General features: G+C 44.7%; 1 long non-coding RNA gene and 1 pseudogene across 2 annotated transcripts; one reads left to right on the top strand and one right to left on the bottom strand.

Moving 5' to 3' along the window:
• Positions 1–9,121: 9,121 nt before the first annotated feature.
• On the bottom strand, positions 9,122–16,310 carry LOC132693954 (uncharacterized). Its single transcript, XR_013556682.2, has 4 exons — positions 15,549–16,310; positions 12,486–12,569; positions 11,598–11,789; positions 9,122–9,237 (listed from the first exon to the last, which is right to left on the bottom strand). It is a non-coding gene; the product is annotated as an uncharacterized LOC132693954 (long non-coding RNA).
• Positions 16,311–20,370: 4,060 nt separating this feature from the next.
• LOC132695287 (eukaryotic translation initiation factor 4 gamma 1 pseudogene) lies at positions 20,371–26,076 on the top strand (annotated as a pseudogene). The gene is made up of 3 exons (XR_013557022.2): positions 20,371–20,387; positions 22,855–23,023; positions 23,194–26,076. The product of XR_013557022.2 is annotated as a eukaryotic translation initiation factor 4 gamma 1 pseudogene (transcript).
• The last annotated feature ends 898 nt before the right edge of the window (positions 26,077–26,974 follow it).

Here is a 26,974-nt window from a genome sequence, read left to right as displayed (position 1 = left end):
TCTCTCTCTCTCTCTCTCTCTCTGCCTTTCTCCCACTTGTTCTCTCTGTGTGTCTCTGTCTCTGTCTCTCTCTCTCTCAAAATAAATAAACTTTAAAAATAAAAATAAAATAGCTTAGTGGTTTCTTAAAAATCAAACATGCACTTCCTGTGGTTGGTACTACCACCCCCAGGTATTTATGCAAGAGAAATGATTTCGTATGTCCGCACAAAGGCCTGTACATGAATGTTTGTAACAACGTCTTCATACTAGGTAAAGACTGGAAACAGCCCAAATGTTCACCAGCCGGTAAATAGATTAAAAAATCATACTATATCCAGACCATAGAACAATAATAGTCAACAAATTAAAAAAAAAAAAAAAAAAAAAGCAAACTACAGACACATACAATTCCCCCGGAAGCAGTATGTGAAGTATGAGAAGCTAGACACAAAAGGCTACATATTATAGAAGTCCATTGACGTGCCTTTCTGGAAAACAGATTAGATGTTGCCAGGAAATGGGGGTGGGTGAGGAGACTGACTGTGGAGGAGCACGAGGAGGCTTTTGGAGTTGGTAGAAAGGTTTTACGTTTTGATTCAGGCAGCAATTACACGACTGTATACAATGGACAGAACTCACTGAACGATACGCTCTTAAAGGGGTAAATTTTATTTTCCGTAAATTATTCCCCAGTAAATCTGACTCTTAGAAAGGCAAAACTAAAAAATAACTAACTTGGAGAAGAACAAAGAAAGGGGAAAAGCTGAAATCTTGTATCGTGCAGTCTAAGAAGTCAGTGTACATGGAAGATTCCATCACTGAATAACCTTCCTTCCCTCTAGCCCACATTTTGGCATTTGTACAGTCCTCACCCTAGAAAGACACATAAGAGAGGTAAGGGTGATTTTTTTTTTTTTAATTCCCACAACGTAAAGGTCTAGGCACATGCTCACCCTCCACCTTAATTCAGATTATTCAAGAAGGAAAATAGTTCAGGGTCAGTGAAATTACAGGTAAGAAAAGATACTGACTTACCTTCAGTACAAAAAACAGGTTTAAAAATAGCACTCTTGGGGCACCTAGGGTGGCTCAGTCACTTAAGCTTACAGCTTTTGATTTTGGCTCGGGTCATGATCTCCTGGTTCACGAGATGGGAGTCCCGGGTCAGGCTCTGCACTGATGGTGTAAAGCCTGCTTGGGATTCTCTCTCCCCCTCTCTCTGCCCCTCCCCTGCTTGTGCTCTCTCTTTCTCAAAATAAATAAATAAACAGTTTTAAAAATTAGCACTCTCACTAGATCTTAAATGTTATAATCATAAGAAAGAAATAATATTATGGGATGGGGTGATAATCATGTTGTCATCTATAAACGTATCAAATCAACATGTTATATATCCTAAACTTACACAATGTTATATGTTAATTATGTCTCGATTTTAAATAATTTTTTGACGTTTATTTATTTTGGGGAGATAGAGAGAGAGAGTGGTGGGCAGGCAGAGAGAGAGAGGGAGACACAGAATCGGAATCAGGCTCTAGGCTCTGAGCTGTCAGCACAGAGCCCGACACGGGACTCGAACCCACAAAGCACGGGATCGTGACCTGGGCCGAAGTCAGACACTCGGCCGACTGAGCCACCCAGGTGCCCCAATTATATCTCGATTTTAAGAGATAAAAATACATCAAAAATACATCAAAAAATTTACAGAAAATAAATTCCCCAAGAGACAAAAATAGCACTCTTACATTCTCCCAGATAGGCTGAAGTGGTTTACACTTACATTCGTTCTTAGCTCCTGATAGTTCTGCGAGTGGAATGCAGATAGAGCAAGATGCTGCGGAGACTGAATGGTTTCCACCCAGGGGGACATGCACCTGGATTTACATGTTGCGGGGGTCACTCTGATGGTCATGGTGGGAAAGCTGAATCTGATTAGGGCAAAGCGAGATGGACGGACGTGGTTGTTGAAATTATCCCTTGACAGATGATCAAACCCCTCACTTGGGATACTTGGAGATAACGGAATTAGGGGCAGCACCCCAATGAGCCTTGGACATTGGCTGAATGTGAGGGGTGCCAGAGAAAGTGACTTTGGGGGGGGGGCACACTAAAGTTCCTGACTTGGTGGGGGATGTTACACCAAAAGGACCGGGAAAGCAGGGCCAGAGGTCATGCTTGGGACGAGCAAGTGTTCCCCTGTGACGCTTGTCCGTGTTGATCTGGGCATTTCACCTTGGCATTTCCCATAAGTCCTAACAAGGTGCCCACCAGAGAAAAGATGTTCCATAAATGTTTGCAGAATTGATTGAGGTGAGGAGGTTGTGCTTGAGCTGGCAGCTCATATCTGGCAGAGAAGAGAGGGCGGACCAGGTAAACTCTCATAAACATTGTGTACCTACACCGGGCTTAGGGGCAGGGACACAGCGGTAAAAACACGCTCCAGCAAGGCTGCTTTAAGGCCATGAAGAAGGGGTTCCTGCTTCTCAGAACAGCTCCAGAAAGATTCTTATTTATGATTCACTTTATTTCCAGGAGCCAATGTCTAGACACAACCCTAGAATTCCCCTTACTGATGTATCTCACCGTGTGCCGACCTGTGACCTGTGACCTTCCACTTCCCCGTAAAATGACTCCACACCCCATCTCACCCCTCCTTCTAGTGGCCCTCTCTTGTGTGCATCTTATGTGACTTTCCCGGACAGCTCCTGAGGCGAGGACACACCACTGTGAATAATGGAGGTGCCCCTGGTGAGGTTGTTCACTTCGCATGGAAGCGTCTTTTCTGGGCGCCCCCATGCTGCAGTCTTATGCTTCTGGAAGTCAGAACCTGATCTAGTTAAAAGGAAAGTGGCAGGTCTCCACTAAGTCCTGAAGGAACAGGAGATGGTGGCATGGAGAACCGGAACTCCATTCCCAGGGCTGTATCTGTCCTTCTCTGAATAACTCCCAGAGCCCAAGCCCCACTCAAGGACCAAGGACCATAAGCAAGTTATTTAACTTCTCTGCATCTCAGTTTCCTCATTTCTAAAATGGAGATCTTCTCCCTCATAAGACTGTTGTGGGAGGTAAACAAGACTGTATATGTGAAAGTGCTTTCTTTATAAATTGTAAAGCTGGAGCCAAATGGTCACAGAATCTGACAAATAGTATGTGCTCAATAAATAGTTATGTGTTTGTTTTTGTCTTAGCTTTCTAAAAAGCAGCAGGATGGTAGTCTCACCCCCTAAACCAGGACTTCATTTTAAACTTCATTTTTGGCTCTATTTTTAGTTCTAGGAGCCCTCCAAGTGTTCTTCCTCAGACACTCCTAGGTGTTATATTTAAACGCCCAGCATGTCAATTCTGCCCTAAACACTTTTCCATTGCGTCACTATGACGGCTGATCTCACATGTTGACGTGACTGGGCAGAGAAACGCCCAGATACCTGCTAAAACATTTCCTGGTATGTCTGTGAGAGTGTTTCTGGAAAGGATTAGTATGGGTAGAGTGAGTGAAGAAGATCGCCCTCCCCCATGTGGGTGGGCATTGCCCAATCTGTCAAGGGCCTGAATAAGAACAGAAAAGCAGAGGAAGGAAGAATTTGTTCTCTGCCTGAGCTGGGACATCCATCTTCTCCTGCCCTCAGACGTCATGCTCCTGGTTCTCAGCTCAGGCTGGGACTTAGACCATCACATACCCCAACCCCCTTCCTCAGGCCGTTGGCCTTGAACTGAAATATACCACTGGCTTTCCTAGTTCTCCAGCTTATAGGCAAGAGATAGTGGAACTTCTCAGCCTCCATAATTATATCAATATATATATGTGTGCGTGTGTGTGTGTGTGTGTGTGTGTGTGTGCATATTAGCATCTCCTATTGGTATTATTTGTCTGGTGAACCCTGGGTAATATAATCACCTTATATCTTATTGGAATCTTCAGGCAGGAGCTTCCTGATGATTTTTCCAAGCAATCTCTTTTACTTTTGTGGGGGAAGAGCTACCATTTGAACGACAGCCTCCTACTGATTTCAGTGGATCAACTCACATCTCCTGGCAACTTCCACCAACACTTTCCTATCTTCCTCCAAATGCAACTTTGTAATCAGTGCTGTTGTGTGCTGTCCAGATTCCCTTCACCGGCAGGTGTACTGGCCCATGGCTACTGCAAATAACGGCTGCCACAGGCTTACAGCTGCACCCTTCCCTTGCAGAGTCGCCCTTGACCCATGGGAGCCAACTTGCCCAGCAACATTCGGGAGAGTATTCTACCCTCGGGGCAGCCCATAGCCAATGGCTAGCTGACGCAGGGCATGGAAGTTCGACCGCCTTACCCCAAGCTGCAACAACTTTGTGGTACTGTGTGGTGTTTTCTGACACCAAACAATTCTCCAACACCTATTGGGTGTCCAGCAATTTAGTTCAGTTCTAACGCTATCTATCTGGAGTTAGTTAGCATGCGATCCAAGTTAAAGGGCTCAGTCCCACAAGACAGACCCCACTTCAGATGCCAACCACAAATGGGGTCCCCAAGTGGCCAGCACTTCTGTCTAACGGACTACAGATTCAGGGGTTCCCACGATGCCCCCCACCCAGTTTCGATAATTTGCTAGAACAATTCATAGAAATTCAGAAAGCGCCCTACTTACTATTACAGTTTATTATAAAGGATAAAACTGAACAGCCAGGTGAAGACGTACATAGGGGGAGATCTGAAAGGCTTCCAAGAGCGGGAGCTTCTTAGGTTAAGGGTGTGCCACCCTTCCAGCACATAGACGTGTTCACCACCCCCAAAAGCTCCCCGAACCTCACGGCGTAGGGGTTTTGTGGAGGTTTTATTCTGTGGGCACAACTGATTCAATCACTGGCCATTGGTGATTGTCCTCAATCTCCCGCCCCTATGCCCTCCCCGGAGGTGGGGACGCAGGGCTGAAAGCTCTAACCTTCTAATCATGTGGCTATTTTTTTCTGTGGAGCAGCTCCCATCCTGAAGCTATCTAGGCCCCCCCAGAACTCACCTCATTAGCAAACAAAAGAGAATCACTTCTAAGGGTTTTAGGAGTTCTGTGTCAGATATATATTTTTTATTATGTCACGGGCACCTTGTGGGATCCAGCCGAGGCGGTACCTACCTCTGCCTAGCTTCTCCCCTGCCTTGTCCTGCTTCACTCGCATCCTCAAAGGTTTCACCCTAGAGCCCTTTGTCAATAAAGCACGCACACACACAGCCCTGCACCTGTGGGTTTCTACTCCTCACAGATAAATGTGTGTCGTTTATGTGACTTTTTTGACTGGGCATCCCTTGAGATCTAACCCATATCTAGTTTACCTTTGCCTTCCTGTAACATCTTCACAATGCCTTACACATATCCAATTGTCAGAGAATTTTGTGGAATGACTTCCTTTCTTATTTTGAAGTCATTTTAATTCCCATTCTGCACCCCACCCCCAAAACTTAGCATATGAACAACAGTTCAGTTCTCCCCTGTGAAGATGAGGGCAAAGGATTTCAAGAAACTGCTCAAGAACAGACCCCCATGGCGATACCTCCAGGCCATTTCTGCCTGGTGCGGGAGATAGCCCACCAAGGCTGTTCAGTGCCTCGAGTATTTTTGTTCCTTCCAACTTCTCTGCCCGATCAAGTTAAATAGTCCCTAAGAGTAAATACATGTGGCAAAGATAAAACAAATATTTTTTTCCAGTTGGATTGGTTCATTCCTTGCGTGGGTTCAGACGAGGGAGAACCAGAATGTTTTGATCAAATCAGCTGTTGCCATGAAATGATTTGCTTGTTTACTAACGGGCTGTCTTACTTCTTGCCATTATCTACCAAAGTGGGAATGCTTGGTATTATTGAGTGAACTGCTTTGAATAGGAAAATGACAAGGTTCCTTAACCTAATGTTCTTACTATGTGACAAAGTGTAAAAACACCGAATCAAAAGCAACAGACAAGTACAACCCTGTATAATTGCACAGGAGAGAAGAAAGGAAAGCAGGTGGGCTCCCTTCGTATCCTGTTTACAAGTCTTTTTGTGCGGTGTGTTTCTGAAAACTAACTTTTCCACTTTCCTTTCTTTTTATATAATATATGTGCATCTCACCCAGGCGCTGCCATGACGTTTTGACCTCCTAAAAAGAGAGGTGTCGTTGCTCCAATGACTCCCACAGTGTGGTGACCCTGTACTACTGGTAACAGTAATTAGGATAGATAACACTGATTGGATCTGTCAGGCATTGCTCTAGGACTTCACATGTATTCATTGATTAATGCCCCAACACAGCTCTATGAGCAAGGCAATTTTATTTTCATTTTTTAATGCTTATTTATTTTGAGAGAGAGAGAGAGAGAGAGAGAGAGAGAGAGAGAGAGAGAGAGACAAAGAGGTGGCAGAGAGAGATGGGGAGACAGAGAATCCCAAGGAGACTCGCTGCTGTCAGAGCAAAGCCTGACACGGGGCTCCATCCCACAACTGTGAGATCATGACCTGAGCCGAAATCAAGAGTCGGACACGTAACCGACTGAGTCACCCAGGTGCCCCTGTTTTCTTGGTTAAAAAAAAAAAAAAATCCAGGGATGCCTGGGAGGCTCAGTTAAGCATCTGACTGCAGCTCAGGTCATGATCTCGTGATTTGTGAGTTCGAGCCCTGTGCTAGGTTCTGTGCCGACAGCTCAGAGCCTGGAGCTGCTTCAGATTCTGTCTCCCTCTCTCTCTGCCCCTCCCCTGCTCACACTCTATCTTTCTCTCTCTCTCAAAAATCAATATTAAACAAAATTTTAATTCCATCTGATATATTTTTATACACCTAAGAGCTTTTTAAAAAACATAACCATCTTACCATTATCTCACTATTAATATCATCAAATATCCAGTGAGAAGTGTTTATATTACCCCAGTCACTTTATAATATTTTTAAAAAGATTTTTTATTTTATTTTGATTTTTTTTTTTTAGTTTTTAATATTTATTTATTTTTGAGAGAGAGAGAGAGAGAGAGAGACAGAGCATGAGCATGAGCATGAGCAGGGGAGGGGCAGAGAGAGAGGGAGACACAGAATCCAAAGCAGGCTCCAGGCTCTGAGCCATCAGCACAGAGCCCGACTCGGGGCTCGAACTCACCAACTGTCAGATCATGATCTGAGCTGAAGTCGGACGCCTAACCGACTGAGCCACCCAGGCATCCCTAAAGATTTTATTTTTAAGTAATCTCTACACCCAACGTGGGGCTCAAACTCACAACCCCAGATCAAGGGTCACATGTGCTACCGACTGAGCAAGCCGGTAGGTAACTTTAATATCATCATTTTGCACATGAGAAAACTGGGCCTGATAGATGTTAAAGGACTTGCCCAAGCATAGAAATTCTAAGTGACAGAGCCAACTTTGACCCTACAAACTCTGGCTCCAGACCCAAGGATTTACAAATCATTACACATACTGCCTTGTAGCGTTAGTTGTAACAGCAGCCAACAACGTTCGAGTCTCAGTTGTATGCCAACGATGATGCTTAGTTATATGTATTGACATCAATCCTCATAAAAACTCGATCAGATTGATATTTATCATCCTCTTTTTATGAGGCACAGAGAGGTTAAGCAGCTTGCCTCGGGTTACCCAGCTGGTAAGTGAAGGAACTAGGTTTCAAGTCTTTGTAGAGTGCCTTTGTAGGCAATACTCTTAGGCTGTGCTCTTAGGGTGTGCTCTTGCTCACAGGTGCTGTGAGCTTCGGCTTTGTGGAACAGGTGCACGCCACTACAGATACCACTTTGTAAAGTATGGTTCCTGCTGTCTCCCCTGGGAAAGATCCAGAGAGCCACAGAACAAGACATACTGGAGACCCAGTCTCCACTATACATCTTCTCTGGCCTCTTTGTTTGCCTGCTAGCATTTTCCTCTCATTTTGCTAAGAGCATTCTGGTTTTCTATTGGGGAATATATTGGTTTTCTGTCATTGCCATAATAAGTGACCGTTAACTTAGTGGCTGAAAACCACGCAAATTTATTATCTCACAGTTCTGGAGGTCAGTTGTCCAAAACAGGTCTCGCTGAGCTAAAAGGCAAGGTATCATCAGGGCTGAATTTCTCTAGGAGGCCCTCAGGGACAATCTGTTCCTTTGTCTTTTCCAGTTTCTAGAGACGCTCACATTCCTAGGCTCATGGCTGTGTTCCTCCACCTTCAAAGCCAGCAACCTGTCAGGCCAAGTCCTCTTCTCGCACTGGTTCGTCGACTTAACGATCCTGTTGACTGTATCGGGTTTACCCGGACAATCTCCCTGGGTGAAGGAGCTGACCAGCCACCTTAATTCCTCTGTGCCTGTTCACGGCTCCTCAGCGTTAGGAGATATGTGTCTCTGGGAGCCTCATTCGACCTGCCCCATGAGACCTCCCTCTTTCACTCTCGGATCATATATTCTGCATTAACCCTGCCTCAATAACCCTGCCTCACAGGATGGGTCTGGGACCTTACTGGAATTCTTGGAAAAGGGAGGCCCTCCTCATCCCCCAAAGAGCTGATCACAGCTCAAGAGTGGGCCCTCTCCCTGAGTGGTCGGAGCCTTTTGCACTGGCTGTTAAATACGGTGACAGTCCTCCCTGCTGCTGGGGGTGATGAGCCGGTAGCTGCTGCGCCCAACTTTATGGAAACATGGGACGAGGGTCCCTAAAAACGAGGCCCCTTCCTCCTGCTGCTCCTTCGGGGAGCTACTCTGTGGCACTTAACAATCTCTAAAAAACAAAGACAACTCAAATAAGATCTCTTTAATGCGACCCAGCTTAGCACTGTTCAGTACCTTGTTTGGTACTCGCCAGCTTGCTTTGAGTGTCAGGATGCACACCAGTGTTCAGCATGTTGACTGCTTCTCCAGCCTCTCCTTTGCCATTCTTGGCATCCCCGAAGCTTAAAAAACTGCAATAAAATATCTTTTTGCTAGGATCCACCCGAAGCACACGTTATTAGTGGGGCTTCTGCACTGTGAATGCTGTGTAAGAAATGACACAAGTCTCTGTGGCACACCAGAAGCATTTCTTTTTCTTCCTCGCAGGTCTGTGGGGCTGCTGGGGCAGCTCTGCCTCGGGCCGCAGATGGAGATTGGGTCCACTCCCATTTCTCTCACTGTCCTTGGACCAGAAGGTACCCAAGGGCAGTTTCTTTCTTTCTTTTCTTTCTTTCTTCCTTCCTTTCTTTCTTTCTTTCTTTCTCTTCCTTTCTTCTTTCTTTCTTCTTTTTTAACGTTTTTATTTATTATTTTTGAGAGACAGAGAGAGAGACAGAGCACAAGCCTGGGAGGGGCAGAGAGAGAGGGAGACACAGAATCGGAAGTAGGCTCCAGGCTCTGAGTTGTCAGCACAGAGCCCAACGCAGGGCTTGAATTCATGAATCGTGAGATCATGTCCTAAGCCGAAGTCAGACGCTTAACTGACTGAGCTACCCAGGCACCCCAGGGACAGTTCTCATGGTAGAGGACAGAAGGACAAGAGGTCAAGCCAAACTACAGGAGCATGTTTAAAGTCTCTGCTCATATCATGTCCGCTAATATATTCCATTGGCCAAAACAAGCCATATGCCAAGTCCAACATCAGTGGATGGGAAAATATACTCTGGTCTCTCCAGTAGGGGGGTGAGGGGTGGAGGGGCAAGGTAGAGAGAGTGTCATGGCAAAGACTGGACACATTCCAAGGGGGAAGAGAAGAATTAGAATAATCCAGTCCTATCACAGACACCCTCCATTAAAAAAAATTTTTTTTTTAATGTTCATTTACTGAGGGGGGGGGAGGGGCAGAGAGAGAGGGAGACAGAATCTGAAGCAGGCTCCAGGCTCTGAGCTGTCAGCACAGAGACCAATGTGGGGCTCGAACCCACAAACCACGAGATCATGACCTGAGCTGAAGTCAGACAATTAACCGACTGAGCCACCCAGGCACCCCCAGACACCCTCCATCTTTATATTGCCCTCTTCTTTCATGAAAAAAAGAGAAAACCACATAAAAAGGTCATTTCAAGGATTTCTGCAAAAATTTTCTGAAAGCTATTTCCAGAAGTTGCCAGGATTAGTAAAATTTCATTCCATCTCCTACCTTTAGGTCTGACTTCATGGAACTCAGGCAGGAGCATGGGGGCCCACATTCAGAAGGACCCCATATTTGCTTTAATGTTCTGCTGTCCCTGTCTTGAGGTTCTTAATAATTTTTGAATAAGGGGCTCTAAATTTTCATTTTGCACGGGTCCCCACAAATTATGTAGCCAGTCCTGTCTATACATGTTATATTTATGGTCCCAGATAGTGAGGACTAATGCTCAGAATGGCAACCCTAAGACCTATAGATTCCAAAATGATCCCCAACCCAATTACAATAACCATGTTCTTTTATGCATTCAACATGCTTATTGGGTACTGTTATAATTCCAGGATTTAGAGGTCAAACCATGAACTAACCAGCCCTGCCCTCGTGGCATTCACACTGTGCCATACTTCCTGTTATCTGCCCACTGGACAGATGACTTTCATGCACAGCTGTTCAGGGGACATCAGAGGCAGACACATATAGCAGAGTGTGTCATAGGCACTGTCGGGTGCGGGGCACATGCAAATCCCAGCAGTCACCAGGAACTCCATCCACCCCAATCTCTCAGAAACAAATCAGAAATGCAAGAGGGTGAGAGTGATAATATCAGAGCGCTCATCTTAAACCCACTCTGCATTGTAAAAGATAATAAATCTTTCACAACTCTGCTACTTTAGATGTTATTCTAGTCTCTAAAGTGGCAAAAAGACAGATCCATTTTAGAAAGGTTTTCAACCATAAAGACTGAAGTCAAAGAGCCAACCGAGTTTCTGGTTAACATTTCCCAGGGGCTCTTCAAATATTGTGAGAAATGCCACTCTGTGACAGCTTCAGCCGAACACTAGCCCCATCCTTCAAGAAAGCTGCTGGCTCTGGAGTGGGAGGATGTCAAGCTGCTGATCTGCTTGAAAGATCAGAACAGGTGTATTTCACACTGCAGCTGCAGGGACCTTGCCCTGGGGAGGAACCAGTCCTTTTCCTCACTGCCTTGCTTTCCAAAAATTCATGCCCTTAGACCCCGCACCCCCATGTACCCCCACCCCAAACCAGACTCCCTGCTTCCAAGCAAGCCCAGCTGGAGTAAACATGTTCCTACCACCCACGTGCGCCTCCTTGAACACACGGCACCAGTAGTTCTGTCAAAGTTGGTTCCTTCAGGCTCCAGAGGCCGGAGTGCCCACATCAGGGTCACCTGCGGGCTTGTTAAACACAGATTTTAGGGCTCCACCCTAGAGGTTTTGATTCAGTAGGTCTTGGATGGGTCCTCAAAATTTGCTTTTCTAGTAAATTCCCAGCTGCCTGATGCTGCTGATCTGGGTAACAGCCTTTGAGAACTACTGCTTTAGGGCATTGCCTCCTGAAAGGCTGCCTCAGCAACACTGTCGTCATGGTGAGACCCTAGTTCTCTGGCTTCTGACCAGCCCCGCTTCGACTTTGCTCAGTTCCCATCCATTCGTCAACTCCCTTCAGCAGTCCCCTTGCTCCACACTCCACTGAAAGTATTCTTGCTAAAATTAAAAATGATACACCTACTGCCACATTTAACGGACAGGGGACATCACTCTCAGGTGTCTCACCTGCTGTGTCACAACTCGGCACATCCAGATGGAACTCCCCACCTTCCTCTGCACCATGAGCCTGGTCACCCGCGTGGGTCCGCCTCCTTCTGATGACAGTATCGCTCTTCTTGGCAGCAGCTGCCCCGCCCAGTTTGCATAGTTCAGTTGTGATTTCCTGACACCTTGATTTGGGACCTGTGGCCTCCAGAACTGTGAGAAAATAAATTCTGTTGTTTTAAACCTCTTCCCTCCACCCAAGCTTGTGATAATTTGTTATAGCAGCCATAGGAAACTAATACATCCTGCTTCCATTCTTTTTAAGTTTACTTATTGTGAGAGACAGACAGTGGGGGAGGGGCAGAGAGAGGGAGAGGGAGAATCCCAAGTAGGCTCCACACCATCAGTGTGAAGCCTGATGCGGGGCTCGAACCCACAAACCGTGAGATCATGACCTGAGCTGGAGTCAAGAGTTGGACGCTCAACCGACTGAGCCACCCAGGAGCCCCGATCCTGCTTCCATTCTAATGGGGGTTGTGGAGGGGGGAACACTGCTTAGGAGATTTGACCTAAGACATCGAAAACAGGAAATTTCAAAGCTTCCTCAGGGCAGGTCTGGTGCTTGAAAAATAGTCCGGGCACCAGCCTATCCAATATGAAGGTAGTTACCATTTTGGCACAGATTAGTAACCTACCAAAGTAGGACCATCTGTTTCTTACGCCAGTCCTATATATTTGGTCCCTTGAGGTTGTAGGAAATTCTTTCTCTGGTAGATGGGAGATAGGCTTTCTTTATATAATAAATCCAGAAAAGTTTCCAGTTTCACTGAACAGCTCCTTTCCCAGAAAGTTTAAAATTAATTTTCTTTGTAATTTCTGATAATAAGTACTGATAGCAAATTTCCTTACCAGCTTTTGTAATCCTGATGCCGTCATAGATCCACTATTGCTGTAGGAAATCATTCTTCTTTGTGGCTGTGATGACATCAACCTCTATGAGGGGGAAAGAAGAAAAACAACAGGAAATTCTGTGTTCAGCTGTTAACTGATAGGCAAAGGAGGAAGTGGTTTTTAAGTAAGTTCCCTTAATGAAGCGGCATCCTCCATTACTTGGCTTTATTTATTCAATCTATTTATTTACATTAAATCATTTGTAGTAGAAGTCCTTCGTCAAAAAAATCAGGGAGAATACTGCAGAAGCCATCACTTTGGTAGGGTCCTAGGTCATATTGCCCCATGTCAGGCATGAGCAGAGGGGCTGAAAAAGACCCCAACACAGGGTGAGGAGATAATTTTAAGAAAGAAAGAAAGAAAGAAAGAAAGAAAGAAAGAAAGAAAGAAAGAAAGAAAGGGTAAGAGAGAAAGAGAGGGAGGGAAGGAAGGAGGGAGGAAGAAAGAGAAAGAAAAAAGAAAGAGAAAGAAAGAAAAGAAGGAAGAGAAAGAAAGAAGGAAAGAAAAGAAAAAGGAAGAGAAAGAAAGAAGGAAAAGAAAGAAAGAGAGGGAAGGAAGGAAGGAGGAAGGAAGAGAAAGAAAGAAAGAAAGAAAGAAAGAAAGAAAGAAAGAAAGAAAGGAAGAAGGAAGGAAAGAAAGAAAAAGAGAGAGGGAGGGAAGGAAGGAGGAAGAAAGAGAAAGAAAGAAAAGAAGGAAGAGAAAGAAAGAAGGAAAAAGAAAGAAAGAAAGAAAGAAAGAAAGAAAGGGAAGGAAGGAAGGAGAAAAGAAGAGAAAAAGAAAGAAGGAAAAGAAGGAAAGAAGAAAAGAGAAAAGAAATACAGATGGCTAATAAACAGTTGACGTGGGCAACTTCACTGATTGTATTAGTTAGGGTTCTCCAGAAAAACAAAACCAACAAGATATGTGTATATTTAGAAATTGAACTTTATTTTAAGGAAGTGGCTCATGCCATTGTGGGGACAGGCAAGTCCAAAACATGCAGGGCAGGACAGCAGGCTGGAGACCCAGGGAAAAACTGACCCAAGTTTTTCCTCTGAAGGCCTTCAACTGATTGGATGAGGCCCACCACATTACAGAGGGTAGTCTGCTTTACTCAAGAGCTATTGATCAATGTTAATCTCCTCTAAAATACGCTTTCACAGCAGCATCTAGGCTAGGGTTTGACAAAAAAACTGGGCACCAAAGCCTAGCTACACTGACACATAAAATTAACCATCACATTCATAACAAAAAAGCAAATATAATTGACAATAAGGTATTTTTCACTCAGCAGGTATCCAGAGATTGAAAAGAATTGCACCCTTTGTTGAGAGATAACAGAATACTCACACACCACTGCTCGGGGCACAGACACCAACAAATTTTTCTGTACTGCAGTTTGGCAGTATTAAAATGTCAAATGTGCATATTCTTTGACTCCACTATTCCACTTCTAGGAGCTTACTCTAAGAGAATATTCAAACAAGTACAAAGAGGCGGGTATATATGTACATGGTCCAGCAATGTTACATATCGTGATAAAAAATTGGAAGCATCTTCAATGTCACAGATTATGAACAGGTTACGTAAATTATAGAACATCTGTACAATGGAATACATACTAGACTTTAGAAACCATAAGGATAGTCTATATTCCTAGACATGAAATGATCTTTGATCTCATTTATGTACAAGTAAGTTAATTGATACATTTCCTAGAAAAGACATTTACCAAAATCTTAATCGTGGTTCTCTCTGGGTGGTGGAATTTCAGGTTATTTTTGTAGTAGTTATTGAGGGCTTATTATGTGTCAGGTATTCTTTTTAAGTACTTTCTGTGGATTCAGCTCATTTAATAATCTGTATTATTTGCATCTTTTTAAGGAACAAAAGCATTACCATTGTTTTCCCAAAAACTACAAAGTAGTTTTTAAAAATATCCCTTCTAGGGACGCCTGGGTGGCTCAGTTGGTTAAGCGTCCAACTCTTGATTTCCATTCAGGTCATGATCTCATGGTCCTCAGATCAAGCCTTGTATCAGGCTCCACACTGGGCATGAAGCCTGCTTAAGATTCTCTCTCTCCCTCTCCCTCTGCCCCTCCCCTGCTCGTGCACTCTCTCTCTCTCTCTCTCTCTCTCAGATAAATAAAAGAAAATAAAAAATAAAAATAAAATAAAAATATCCCTTCGATTCTCCTGCATGAGAGGGAGCCCCTGTTTCCTAAAGCCCCACAATCTTGGAACCACCAAGAGTCGGAAACTACTCCACGCACACCCTACCAAGCATTATTATTGGGAATCTCATTTTGAAAAAAAACAAAAACAAAAAAAACCAACCCTGACATTCTCTCATTGCTGTTGGAGTGTTTCGTTTGGTTGGTTGTTTTCATGGTCCTCTCATGTTTATTGTGGACTGAGTGAGTGACTGAGTGAGCAATGCGTTCTCTTTTAACCCTGATTCTTACTCCTAACCCTTTCCCATAGGCAGCCCCTCTGATGTATCTAATTTGCCTCCTTCCATTTCTGAGTGTTCTCACATGCATTGTACTTTTAATTTACCTAAAGGGTCTGATTTTATCTTTCATTCAAGGGTCTTCCCTGCCTCCCTCCCCACCCACCCAACACCAGATACTCAACGCTCTCCCTGTTTCTGCTGTGGCTGCCACGGGATTCCTGGAGTTGCAGGTGCGTCCTTCATCAACCCTCCATCCACGACTCACCCCCAACGCCTGGCTCGGCCCAGTATTTAAGGTTCACCCAAAAGTCAACCTTGGTTTTTGTTTTGTTTTGTTTTTTTCCTACGTGTAGCCCTCTCCAGAGAAACTTGGTGCAAGTTTTCCATTGGCCAGCCTGGAGGGAATTGCAAAGCCAGCACTGAGTGCCCAGTGAGAGTATTCCTTGTGGATCCCAAACTAAGGCATCTGGGCAAGACACTGTCTCCTTGCTCTCTTACCTCCAAATAACCCCCCTGCCCTCCTAGGTCACTTTCTCTTCTCCACTGGGTTGAAACAGCCTTACTTTCCAGTCTGTGCTAATGCTTACCTCTGGAGGCCTGTCAGCCCAAAGACTCCTTTATGTATCTTCCCAAAGACCTAACGTGTCCTTCATCATCTCCCAGCCTGAGGGCTCGATATTTGCAAGAGGAATATGAGTCCCCACTGTGATCCTTCTATAATTTCTGCCTTCTACTCATTCCACTGGCTGCCTTTAAGTTTAGTCGGATTTAATCTACAGAAAAATGCTAGGAGGGGTGGGGCTGGTCAGAGGAGGATTTCTCTCAAAGTTAACGAAGCTTGAGTTTCAAGGCCCCTAACTTGGCAAGGCCTGAGAAGGAGCTCTAACAACGTGTTCACAAAGGCACATGTTTTTGTTACATTTGCAAATTTATGGTATTTTAACCACGATCAGTTAAGACCTCTGTCTTTGCTCTCTGACTTTCCTTCCATCACAATATCCCTCCTGTCAGAGAGCTTTGAAGTGGACTTAGACATTATGGGATCTAGCTGAAGGAAAGTTGGCTTGGGGATACATGTTGTAGGGTTTAGTGGATATATTTAAATGTTTCTTAAGCACTGTTGTGTCTCCTTGTTGCAGTATTCTATCCTAAAATTGTATTATTTTCTCAAAGAATGTTTCTAAAATTATAACGCTTTCTTTCACTTCACAAAGCCGAGTCTTCCCACGCCATGAAGCATAGTGCTTTTCACTTCAGGGGCACCTGGGTGGCTCAGTCGGTTAAGCATTCTACTTCAGCCCAGCTCCTGATCTCACAGTTTGTGAGTTCAAGCCCTGCATGGGGCTCTGTGCTGACAATGCAGAGCCTGCTTGGGATTCTCTTTCTCTCTCTCTCTCTCTCTATCTCAAAATAAATCAACTTAAAAAAAAAAAGAACTTACATATCCCTCAGGATGTCCTTGGGTATTGATGATGCTTCTGTCCTGATCTTAGTTTTGAAACATTCAGGTTGTAGGTGGACCCCCAATTTCCACTCAACAAGTGCAGCCCTTGGCTCAGAGTATGGCTTCCAACTCATATATCTTTGTTAGTTTTCTTTCTGGGGCCTCTCCCCACTGTCACCTTACACACTCACTCTTTCTCTCTCTCCCTCTCTCCCTTTTATATCTGGCTCAGTTCAATCTCCTATTTAAGTATCACAAGTGGGAGTGCAGAATGGCAATGAGCCAGTTTTTCAATATGAGCTAAAATCTACAAGGCACACACTTTCAAGAACGCCCACAGCTGCCAGTCTTAACCTTAGAGGACAAGAGTAGGAAACAGGCTTACGTGGCAGGTGCTCTGTCTGGGTGTTTGGAATTGAAGCTGTTTAATGAGATAAAAATATTTCCAACTCTTCACCTAACAAAACGGGAAAAGTATTAAATTCTTTTAAATTAGAAAAGTCCCTCAAACTAACATCTCAGAAAAATTTTTAGTGCACACACACACACACACACACACGAATAGTTGCTCAAGAACTAGTAGGTTAACAGAATTTCATTTTAGTGAAACACACTACAATGTCTCAGAAGAGAGGTTTTTCCATTGACTTAGATTCAAGATCAAGTTTTTTGTTGGTGGTCTTTCTTTGTGGGGGCGGGGGGATCTATTTTTTTATCTTCTTTTCCCCCTCTAAAATGCCTTTCCAGGAGTATTAACCCTACCTATAGTTTTTAAAAGTGTTAACCTTCAGGGGCACCTGGGTGGCTCAGTCGGTTAAGTGTCTGGCTTCAGCTCAGGTCATGATCTCACGGTTTGTGGGTTCAAGCCCCACATCAGGTTCTGTGCTGACAGCTCAGAGCCTGGAGCCTGCTTCAGATTCTGTCTTTCTCTGCCCCTCCCCTGCTTGCTCTCTGTCTGTCTCTCTCTCCCTCCGCCGCCTCCTCTCTCTCTCTCTTTCCCAAAAATAAATAAACATTAAAAATTTTTTTTTAAATGTTAACCTTCATTTCTCTGGCAGTAATCCAGTCATGTATTGATGAAACAAATATTTACTGAGTGGCTACAATATTTCAGGCCTTGTTCTAGGTATTTCTTTCACTAGGAGAATTTTCCTATGTTATTTTTTTAAATTTTATTTTTTATTTTTAAAAATTTGCATCCAAATTAGTTAGCATATAGTGCAACAATGATTTCAGGAGTAGATTCCTTGATGCCCCTTACCCATTTAGCCCATCCCCCTCCCACAACCCCTCCAGTAACTCTCAGTTTGTTCTCCATATTTATGAGTCTCTTCTGTTTTGTCCCCCTCCCTGTTTTTATATTATTTTTGTTTCCCTTCCCCTATGTTCATCTGTTTTGTCTCTTAAGGTCCTCATATGAGTGAAGTCATACGATTTTTGTCTTTCTCTGACTAATTTCACTTAGCATAATACCCTCCAGTTCCATCCACATAGTTGCAAATGGCAAGATTGCATTCTTACTGGATTGCCGAGTAATACTCCATTGTGTGTGTGTGTGTGTGTTTGTGTGTGTGTGTGTGTGTGTGTGTGTGTGTGTGTATATATATATACCACGTCTTCTTTATCTATTCATCCATCAATGGACATTTGGGCTCTTCCCATACTTTGGCTATTGTTGATAGTGCTGCTATAAACATGGGGGTGCATGTGTCCCTTCAAAACAGCACACCTGTATCCTGTGGATAAATGCCAAGTAGTGCAATTGCTGGGTCGTAGGGTAGTTCTATTTTTAGTTGTTTGAGGAACCTCCATACTGTTTTCCAGAGTGGCTGCACTAGCTTGCATTCCCACCAGCTGTGCAAAAGAGATCCTCTTTCTCTGCATCCTCGCCAACATCTGTTGTTGCCTGAGTTGTTGATGTTAGCCATTCTGACAGGTGTAAGGTGGTATCTCCTTGTGGTTTTGATTTGTATTTCCCTGATGATGAGTGATGTTGAGCATTTTTCATGTGTCGGTTGGCCATCTGGATGTCTTCTTTGGAGAAGTGTCTATTCATGTCTTTTGCCCATTTCTTCACTGGATTATTTGTTTTTTGGGTGTTGAGTTTGATAAGTTCTTTATAGATTTGGATACTAACCCTTTATCTGATACGTCGTTTGCATATATCTTTTCCCGTTTGGTCTGTTGCCTTTTAGTTTTGCTGATTGTTTCCTTCGCTGTGCAGAAGCTTTTTATTTTGATGAGGTCCCAGGAGTTCGTTCATTGTTGCTTTTGTTTCCCTTGCCTCCAGAGACGTGTTGAGTAAGAAGTTGCTGCGGCCAAGATCAAAGAGGTTTTTGCCTGCTTTTCCTTGAGGATTTTGATGGCTTCCTGTCTTACATTTAGGTCTTTCATCCATTTTGAGTTTATTTTTGTGTATGGTGTAAGAAACTGGTCCAGGTTCATTCTTCTGCATATCGCTGTCCAGTTTTCCCAGCACCACTTGCTGAAGAGACTGTCTTTATTCCATTGGATATTCTTTCCTACTTTGTCAAAGATTAGTTGGCCAGAGAATCTTCCCATGTTATTAAATCTCTTTGCAAACATGATTTAGTATCATAATATTTTATAATAAGCAGACCTGAGAATTTATTTAGCCATTCTGGTTTTGTTAAACATTTAGACCATTTCCAATTTCTCCCTATTATAAGTAAGGCAGCAGTGATCCTCCTTGTAATAGACACTTGTCCATATCTATGATTAATTCTACAGGACAGACGTCTATGAGTGGAATTACTAGATTGGAGGGTATGAACACTTGAGTTTCTTGACAAATATTTGTCAGACTTTCTAATGCATATTATCACCTTTGACTTCCTCAAATCCCCTTCAACTGAAGAATCACCCACCCCCATTTAAAGACAGGAGAGCGTATTCAATTCCCTCTGTAGAGTTTTGCTGGTTCCTAAAATAATGGCAGTAAAAGTAATCAGGTTGTTTTCTTGAATACCTCTAGTCCTTTCTGTACCATACCCATTGTCTAGGATCACATTTCTGCACTCTTTTTGCAAAGGCAAAACACTCACACAAGAAAGAGTATCCATTTACTCGTCTGCTCGTTATTATCACTCTAGGCAGATGAGAAGTCAACCTGGGGAGGAAATCACCCACGAGAAATACAGAATCATACAAAGGAATGTAAGGTTGTAGTAATCATTACCGTTCGTATTGGGGCCTCTGAGGAGGAGGGAGTGACAATGTATCCTAAACACACCCCTGAATGGCCTTGCTCACAATTGCAGCCCACATTGGGGAAATGAGCCTTCCTAGCTATCAGCATCTCTGCTCTGGCAAGTCAAACGTTAAAAATACCTCACAGGGGTGCTTTTCAATGTAGAAGTAAATTTCATCGCCTAGTTCTTTGTCCTCTAATATTTTCTGGAATAACTTCATTTTCCTGTCTACCAAGAAAAAATTCTGCCTTCCAAGAAAACCAGTGCCATCTTGAGAATGCCCCCAGGACATGGTGCTCAAAAAGAAAATCTAGGGGAAACAAAACCAGGAGCAAGTCCCCTTTGGTCTAGTTCGAGGCAGCGTATTTGCTAACTGTGTTGCCTTGTTATCTTATTTGGATCAGAAGCCCCTTTAAGCAGGAATTTTGTTTTGATAATGGTCTGCTTAGGACAACATCTAGTAAGATTGAAATTCAAGCTTTTCTCTTTCCTGGGAGTCAGGCAGCCTGAACACGACTGATTGCCTGGGTGTTTCCCCCTCTCATTGAGTCCAGACTGTTGGAAAATCCCTCATGAGGGCACAGTTCCTTCTCTGGCTGACCAAAAGGGTTTTTACCAAAGTGGAGAACAGAATCTGTGGTGGGTACAGAATGGCCATGATTCATTCACCCACCAATGAGTACTGGATGCTCAGTACAGGCTAGAAACTAGGCGGGGCATTGTGTGAGTAAAATGGGCAGATAACTTGCCCTCATGGAGCTTGCTGCTGAGTGAGAGGCAAACAGTAAACAAATGATTGTGCCCAGAAACATAAAACTTCAGGCTTGGTAAGTTCTGGGGCATCACAGACAAAGAGCTGTGAATGCCTATGACAAGAAAGACTCGATTGGAAGATAGGCAGCTGTGGGAAGGAAGTGTGTTTCTGGCAGAGGGAAGAGCATGGACAGAGGGACCAAAGCTCAGTGAGAAGGGGGTGCACGCAGAAGGGGGTGCATGCAGAGAGGTGATCAGGGCCACACAGGGTTTGGGTCTTCATCCTAAATGGATCTTTAGATTGCTGAACCCCATGTTACTTGGTGACAATTCCACTCTTAGGTATTTACCCAAGAGAAATGAAAACTCACATCCTCAGAGGACTTAGATATTCATAGAAGCCTTAAAATAGCCTAAAACTGAAAACAACCCAAATGTTCATCAACAAGAGAATGGATAAACTGTGGAATATACTCATACTTAATTTAAAGGAATGAACACACAACAACATGGGACACTCTCAAAAAACTTACATTGAGTAAAAATTGGCACAAAAGTCCATACCGTGTGATTATATTTGTATCAAATCCAAAACCAGGCAAAACTAATCTGTGGTGATGAAAATCAGAAAGTGGTTGCCTCTGGGAGTGGAGGCTAGGCAGGGGGCCAATGACTGGAAAAAAGGGGGCAAGGGAACTTTCTGAGGCAAAAAGAAATGAAAAAAGAGAAAGAAAGAAATGTTTATATCTTATTTGGGGTGGTGATTTCACACAGGCATATTCAGTTATCAAAACTCCTCAAACTGTACTGAACATCTGTGCATTGTGTTATTTGTATAATATACATCAAACTTACTATTTTTTTAAAGTATAATACATACAGCAAAGTGTTTTAACCACAGGAGTAATAGGAGATTTGAAATGTGAAAGGAGCCCTCTGTCTGTGGTCTGGAGAAGGGTAAGAAAGGCCTAGAATGGAAGTAGGTAGACCAGTTACCTCTGCTTTATGTGACTGACCTAGAAGCCAGAATACTCCTGAGGGGCATATCAGCCCCTCATCAGCCTTTAAAAAAGGAGAATTCAGACCTCCCCTCGCTGACATCCCCCAGGAATTGTGCAAAAGGAATTTAGCCGGAGCAAAAAAGCTGGGACACTGGGCTAAGAGAACTAAGGCAACCACAGACAAAGGAATTAGATTGAACCAAATGACTATTACATAGGATCTTTCAAGACAGGATTAAAGTAATCATGTGTGTTTTGAATATTTCAAATCTGGTGAATGCTTTCTTAGGTTCTCTTCCCCACATCTACAAGTTTCTTCCGAAATTAAGAAATCTAGCAGGCTGGAACTGGCTGATGTAACAGGAAGGCAAAAAATGATCTTTTATCCAGTTAGAACGAACAGAATTAACATGGGATGAGAATGAGGTTACGACTCTGAAAGAACAGGGGCAATATTACAGCAGTGAAGGAGGGTTTGGGGGCGGGGGGACTGGGTTATAGAATCATGTGTAGAATCCTAAGGCACCAATGCAAGGTCAGAGAGGCATCTGCTTGATGAAAGTTTAAAAGAACTACAGAATCTAAGCATCTCGGGGTTGGGAAGGATTCTTAGAAAGCATATCAATCTACACATTTCACAAATGAAATGCAGAGGTAAAGGGACAAAATTACCCAGGAGTATTCATAACTAGCATTTGATTAGCACTTCACCAAGTATGTCCACACCTGTCGCCTCATTCAATCGTCATAAAGTGCTGGCAAATAGCAATTACTAATTTTTCTGTGCAGAAGAAAACTTGGGGCTCAGAGGGTGGTGCAGAGAAAGCTAGTTCTTATCGATGTTCAAGTTTCTCCTCTTCCAGGACATGCCACTAGATCACAGATCTCTGCTCTCTTGCAGTTGGTAGGATGGGCTGGCAGAGAGAGAACTGAGCTGTGGCCAATGGAATGTGGTAGAAGCCCCCTCTTTGGGGGCTGACTAAAACCTGGCACATAAGCCTCTCTTCTCCACACTCACTCTTCTCCTTGGCCTGCCATTAGATACACAGGATCCAGTAGAGGATTTGAGGCCCCAGAGGATGGTGAAGCCACAGCTTGGCAGGAGCCTGGGTTCTGTGAATGACTCTGTGGAGCAGAGATTTTTTCCCCATTCACTGATCCAAGTTAGATTGTAATAGGAGTGTGGTGCTTGGGTGGCTCAGTCGGTTAAGCATCCTAGTCTTGATTTCAGCTCAGGTCATGATCTCACAGTTTGTGCTGTCATCACAGAGCCAGATTGAGATATTCTCCCCTCTCTGCCCCTTCCCCACTCATGGTCGCTTATACTCGCTCTCTCTCTCAAAATAAATAAAAAACATTTTAAAAATCTTTAAAAAGGGACGCCTGGGTGGCTCAGTCAGTTAAGCATCTATCTTCCGCTCGGGTCACGATCTCATGGTTCATGAGTTTGAGCCCCACATCAGGCTTTCTGCTCTCTGTGCAGTGCCTGCTTCAGATCCTCTGTCCCCCTTTTCTCACCCCTCCCCCGCTTGCGCTCTCTCTCTCAATCTCTCTCTCTCTCTCTCTCTCTCAAATAAATAAATAAAAACTTTAAAACACCCAGCAGCAAGCAGACGGCTGCTGATAAGGATCGAGGGGAAGAGGATGCTGATGTGCATTGTGTTATTTGTATAATATACATCAAACTTACTATTTTTTTTAAGTATAATACATACAGCAAAGTGTTTTAACCACAGGAGTAATAGGAGATTTGAAATGTGAAAGGAGCCCTCTGGCTGTGGTCTGGAGAAGGGTAAGAAAGGCCTAGAATGGAAGTAGGTAGACCAGCAAAACCCAGGACCTGTTCCGCAGGGTGCGCTCCATACTGAATAAGCTGACACCCCAGATGTTCCAGCAGCTGATGAAGCAGGTGACACAGCGGGCCATCGACACTGAGGAACGCCTCAAAGCGTTCATGGACCTCATCTTCGACAAGGCCATTTCAGAGCCCAGCTTCTCTGTGGCCTTTGCCAACATGTGCCGCTGCCTCATGGTGCTGAAAGTGCCCACTACAGAAAAGCCAACGGTGACTGTGAACTTCCGAAAACTATTGTTGAATCCATGTCAGAAGGAGTTTGAGAAAGACAAAGATGATGATGAGGTTTTTGAGAAGAAGCAAAAAGAAATGGATGAAGCTGCTACGGCAGAAGAACGAGGACGCCTGAAGGAAGAGTTGGAAGAGGCTCGAGACACAGCCTGGCGGCGCTCGTTAGGGAATATCAAGTTTATTGGGGAGTCGTTTAAGCTGAAGATGTTAACGGAGGCAATAACGCATGGCTGTGTGGTTAAACTACTTAACCATGATGAAGAGTCTCTTGAATGCCTTTGTCGTCTGCTCACTACCATTGGCAAAGATCTGGACTTTGAAAAAGCCAAGCCCCGAATGGATCAGTATTTCAACCAGACGGAAAAAATCATTAAGGAAAAGAAGACTTCATCCCGAATCCGCTCTATGCTGCGAGACGTGCTGGATCTGCGACGGAGCAATCGGGTGCCACGTCGTGGGGACCAGGGTCCCAAGACCACTGACCAGATCCACAAGGAGGCTGAGATGGAGGAGCACTGGGAACACGTAAAAGTGCAGCAGCTAATGGCCAAGGGCAGCGACAAGCGACGGGGTGGCCCTCCAGGCCCACCCATTAGCCGAGGCCTCCCACTTGTGGATGATGGTGGCTGGAACACAGTCCCCATCGGCAAGGGCAGCCTTGCTGACACCTACTGACACCTCACGGCTCACCAAGATCACGAAGCCCGGCTCCATTGATTCTCACAACCAGCTCTTTGCACCTGGCGGGCGATCGAGCTGCGGCAAGGGCAGCAGTGGAGGCTCAGGAGCCAAGCCCTCTGATGCAGCATCAGCAGCTGCTCGTCCAGCTACTAGTACCTTGAATGGCTTCTCAGCCCTTCAACAAGCAGTACCTACAGAAAACATAGATAGCAGACGTGTGGTACAGAGGAGTAGCTTGAGCCGGGAAAGAGGGGAGAAAGCTGGGGACCGGGGAGACCGCCTAGAGCGGAGTGAACGGGGAAGTGAGCGTGGAGACCGGCTCGATCGCTCTCGGACACCTGCCACCAAGCGGAGCTTCAGCCAGGAAGAGGAAGAGCCGAGCAGAGAGCGGCCCTCCCAGCCTGAGGGACCGCGCAAGGCAGCTAGCCTCACGGAGGATGGGGACTGTGGGCGGCGGGATGCTGTGAAGCGAGAAGCCACCCTGCCCCCGGCGAGCCCCCCCAAAGGCTGCGCTCTCTGAGGAAGAGCTGGAAAAAGAAATCCAAGGCCATTATTGAAGAATATTTCCATCTCAATGACATGAAGGAGGCAGTGCGTACAGGAGCTGGCCTCACCCTCCCTGCTCTTCACCTTTGTGCCGCACGGCATCCAGTCGACACTGGAGCGCAGCACCATCGCTCGTGGGCATATGGGGTGGCTGCTGCACCAGCTGCTCTTTGCCGGGCACCTCTCCACTACTCAGTACTACCAAGGTTTGTATGAAATCCTAGAATTGGCTGAAGACATGGAAATTGACACCACCACCCCCCCCCCCCCCCATGTGTGGCTCTACGAGCAGAACTCGTGATGCCCATTCTGCAGGAAGGTGAAGGACCTATGGGGGAGCTGTTCAGGGAGATTACAAAACCTCTGAGACCCCTGGGCAAAGCTGTTTCTCTGTTGCTGGACATCCGGGGGCTTCTGTGTAAAAGCATGGGTCCCAAAAAGGTGGGGATGCTGGGGCGAGAAGCTGGACTCAGCTGGAAAGAATTTCTACCTGAAGGCCAGGACGTCAGGGCATTCGTCGCTGAACAGAAGGTGGAGTACACCTTGGGCGAGGAGTCTGAAGCCCCTGGCCAGAGGATGCTCTCCTCTGGGGAGCTGAGCAGACAGCTGGAGAAGCTGCTGAAGGAGGGCAGCAGTAACCAGCGGGTGTTTGACTGGATAGAGGCCAACCTGAGTCAGCAGCAGGTAGCATCCAACACACTGGTTCTTGCCCTCATGACAGCTGTCTGCTATTCTGCAATTCTCTTTGAGACGCCCCTCCGAGTGGATGTGGCGGTGCTAAAAGCTTGAGCGAAACTGCTACAGAAATACTTATGTGATGAACAGGAGTTGCAGGCGATCTACACCCTCCAGGCCCTTGTAGTGACCTTAGAACAGCCCGCCAGCCTGCTTCGGATGTTCTTTGATGCGCTGTATGATGAGGACATGGTGGAAGAGGAGGCCTTCTATAGCTGGGAGAGTAGCAAGGACCCCGCTGAGCAACAGGGCAAGGGCGTAGCCCTTAAATCTGTCACAGCCTTCTTCAAGTGGCTTCGTGAAGCGGAGGAGGAGGAGTCTGACCACAACTGAGGGCGGGTGGGGCCGGGGACTTGGAGCCCCATGGACACTCGGATGGCCCGGCCAGCCGCCCGGACTTTCCATAATTTGGCTCTTGTTGATGACATTGCTATAAACATTGGGGTACATGTGCCCCTTCAAATCAGCATTTTTGTATCCTATGGATAATTACCTAGTAGTGCAATTGCTGGGTCATAGGGTAATTTTTTTAAGTTTTTTGAGGAGCCTCCGTACTGTTTTCCAGAGAGGTTACACCAGTTTGCATTCCCAACAGCAGTTAAAAAGGGTTCCTCTTTCTCTGTATCCTCACAAACATCTGTTGTTTCCTGAGTTGTTAATGTTAGCCATTCTGACAGGTGTGAGGTGATATCTCATTGTGGTTTTGATTTGTATTTCCCTGATGATGAGTGATGTTGAGAATCTTTTCATGGGTCTATTACCATCTGGATGTCTTTGGAAAAGTGTGTATTCATGTCTTTTGCCCATTTCTTCAGTACATTATTTGGTTTTTGGGTGTTCAGTTTGGTAAGTTCTTTACAGATTTTGGATACCAACCAATATGTCATTTGCAAATATCTTCTCCCATTCTATCAGGTGCCTTTTAGCTTTGTTGAATGTTTCCTTTGCTGTTCAGAAGCTTTTTATCTTTTTTTATGTTTCCTTTGTTTTAACCATTTTTTAATTTATTTTTTTTAATTTACATCCTAGTTAGTTAGCATATGGTACAACAATGATTTCAGGAGTAGATTCCTTAATGCCCCTTACCCACTTAGTCCATCCCCCCACAACCTTTCCAGTAATCCTCTTTTTGTTCTCCATATTTAAGAGTCTCTTATGTTTTGTCCCCCTCCCTGTTTTTATATTATTTTTGAGAAGCTTTTTACCTCAATGAGGTCCCAATAGTTCATTTTTGCTTTTATTTCCCTTGCCTCCACAGATATGTCAAGCAAGAAGTTGCTGTGGCCAAGGTCAAAGAGGTTGCTGCCTGTTTTATCCTGTAGGATTAAGTGTCTGACTCCTGATTTCAGCTCAGCCCCTGATCTCAGAGTTTGTGAGACTGAGCCCTGTGATGATCAGAAGCCCCCTTGGGATTCCTCTCTCTCTCTCTGTCTCTCTCTTCCTCTCTCTCTGCCTGTCCTCAACTCATTCTCTCTCTCTGTCAAGATAAATAAATAAGCTTTTTGAAAAAAAAAAAGATTCTTTTGGTTATAAGTAACAGAAAGATTCATTCAAA

The sequence above is a fragment of the Panthera onca genome, chromosome B4, assembly GCF_046562875.1.
Source record: "Panthera onca isolate mPanOnc1 chromosome B4, mPanOnc1 haplotype 2, whole genome shotgun sequence".
NCBI classification, from domain to species: domain Eukaryota; kingdom Metazoa; phylum Chordata; class Mammalia; order Carnivora; family Felidae; genus Panthera; species Panthera onca.
The sequence above is the reverse complement of the archived record's forward strand: the minus strand, read 5'-3'. Positions and strand labels throughout refer to the sequence as shown.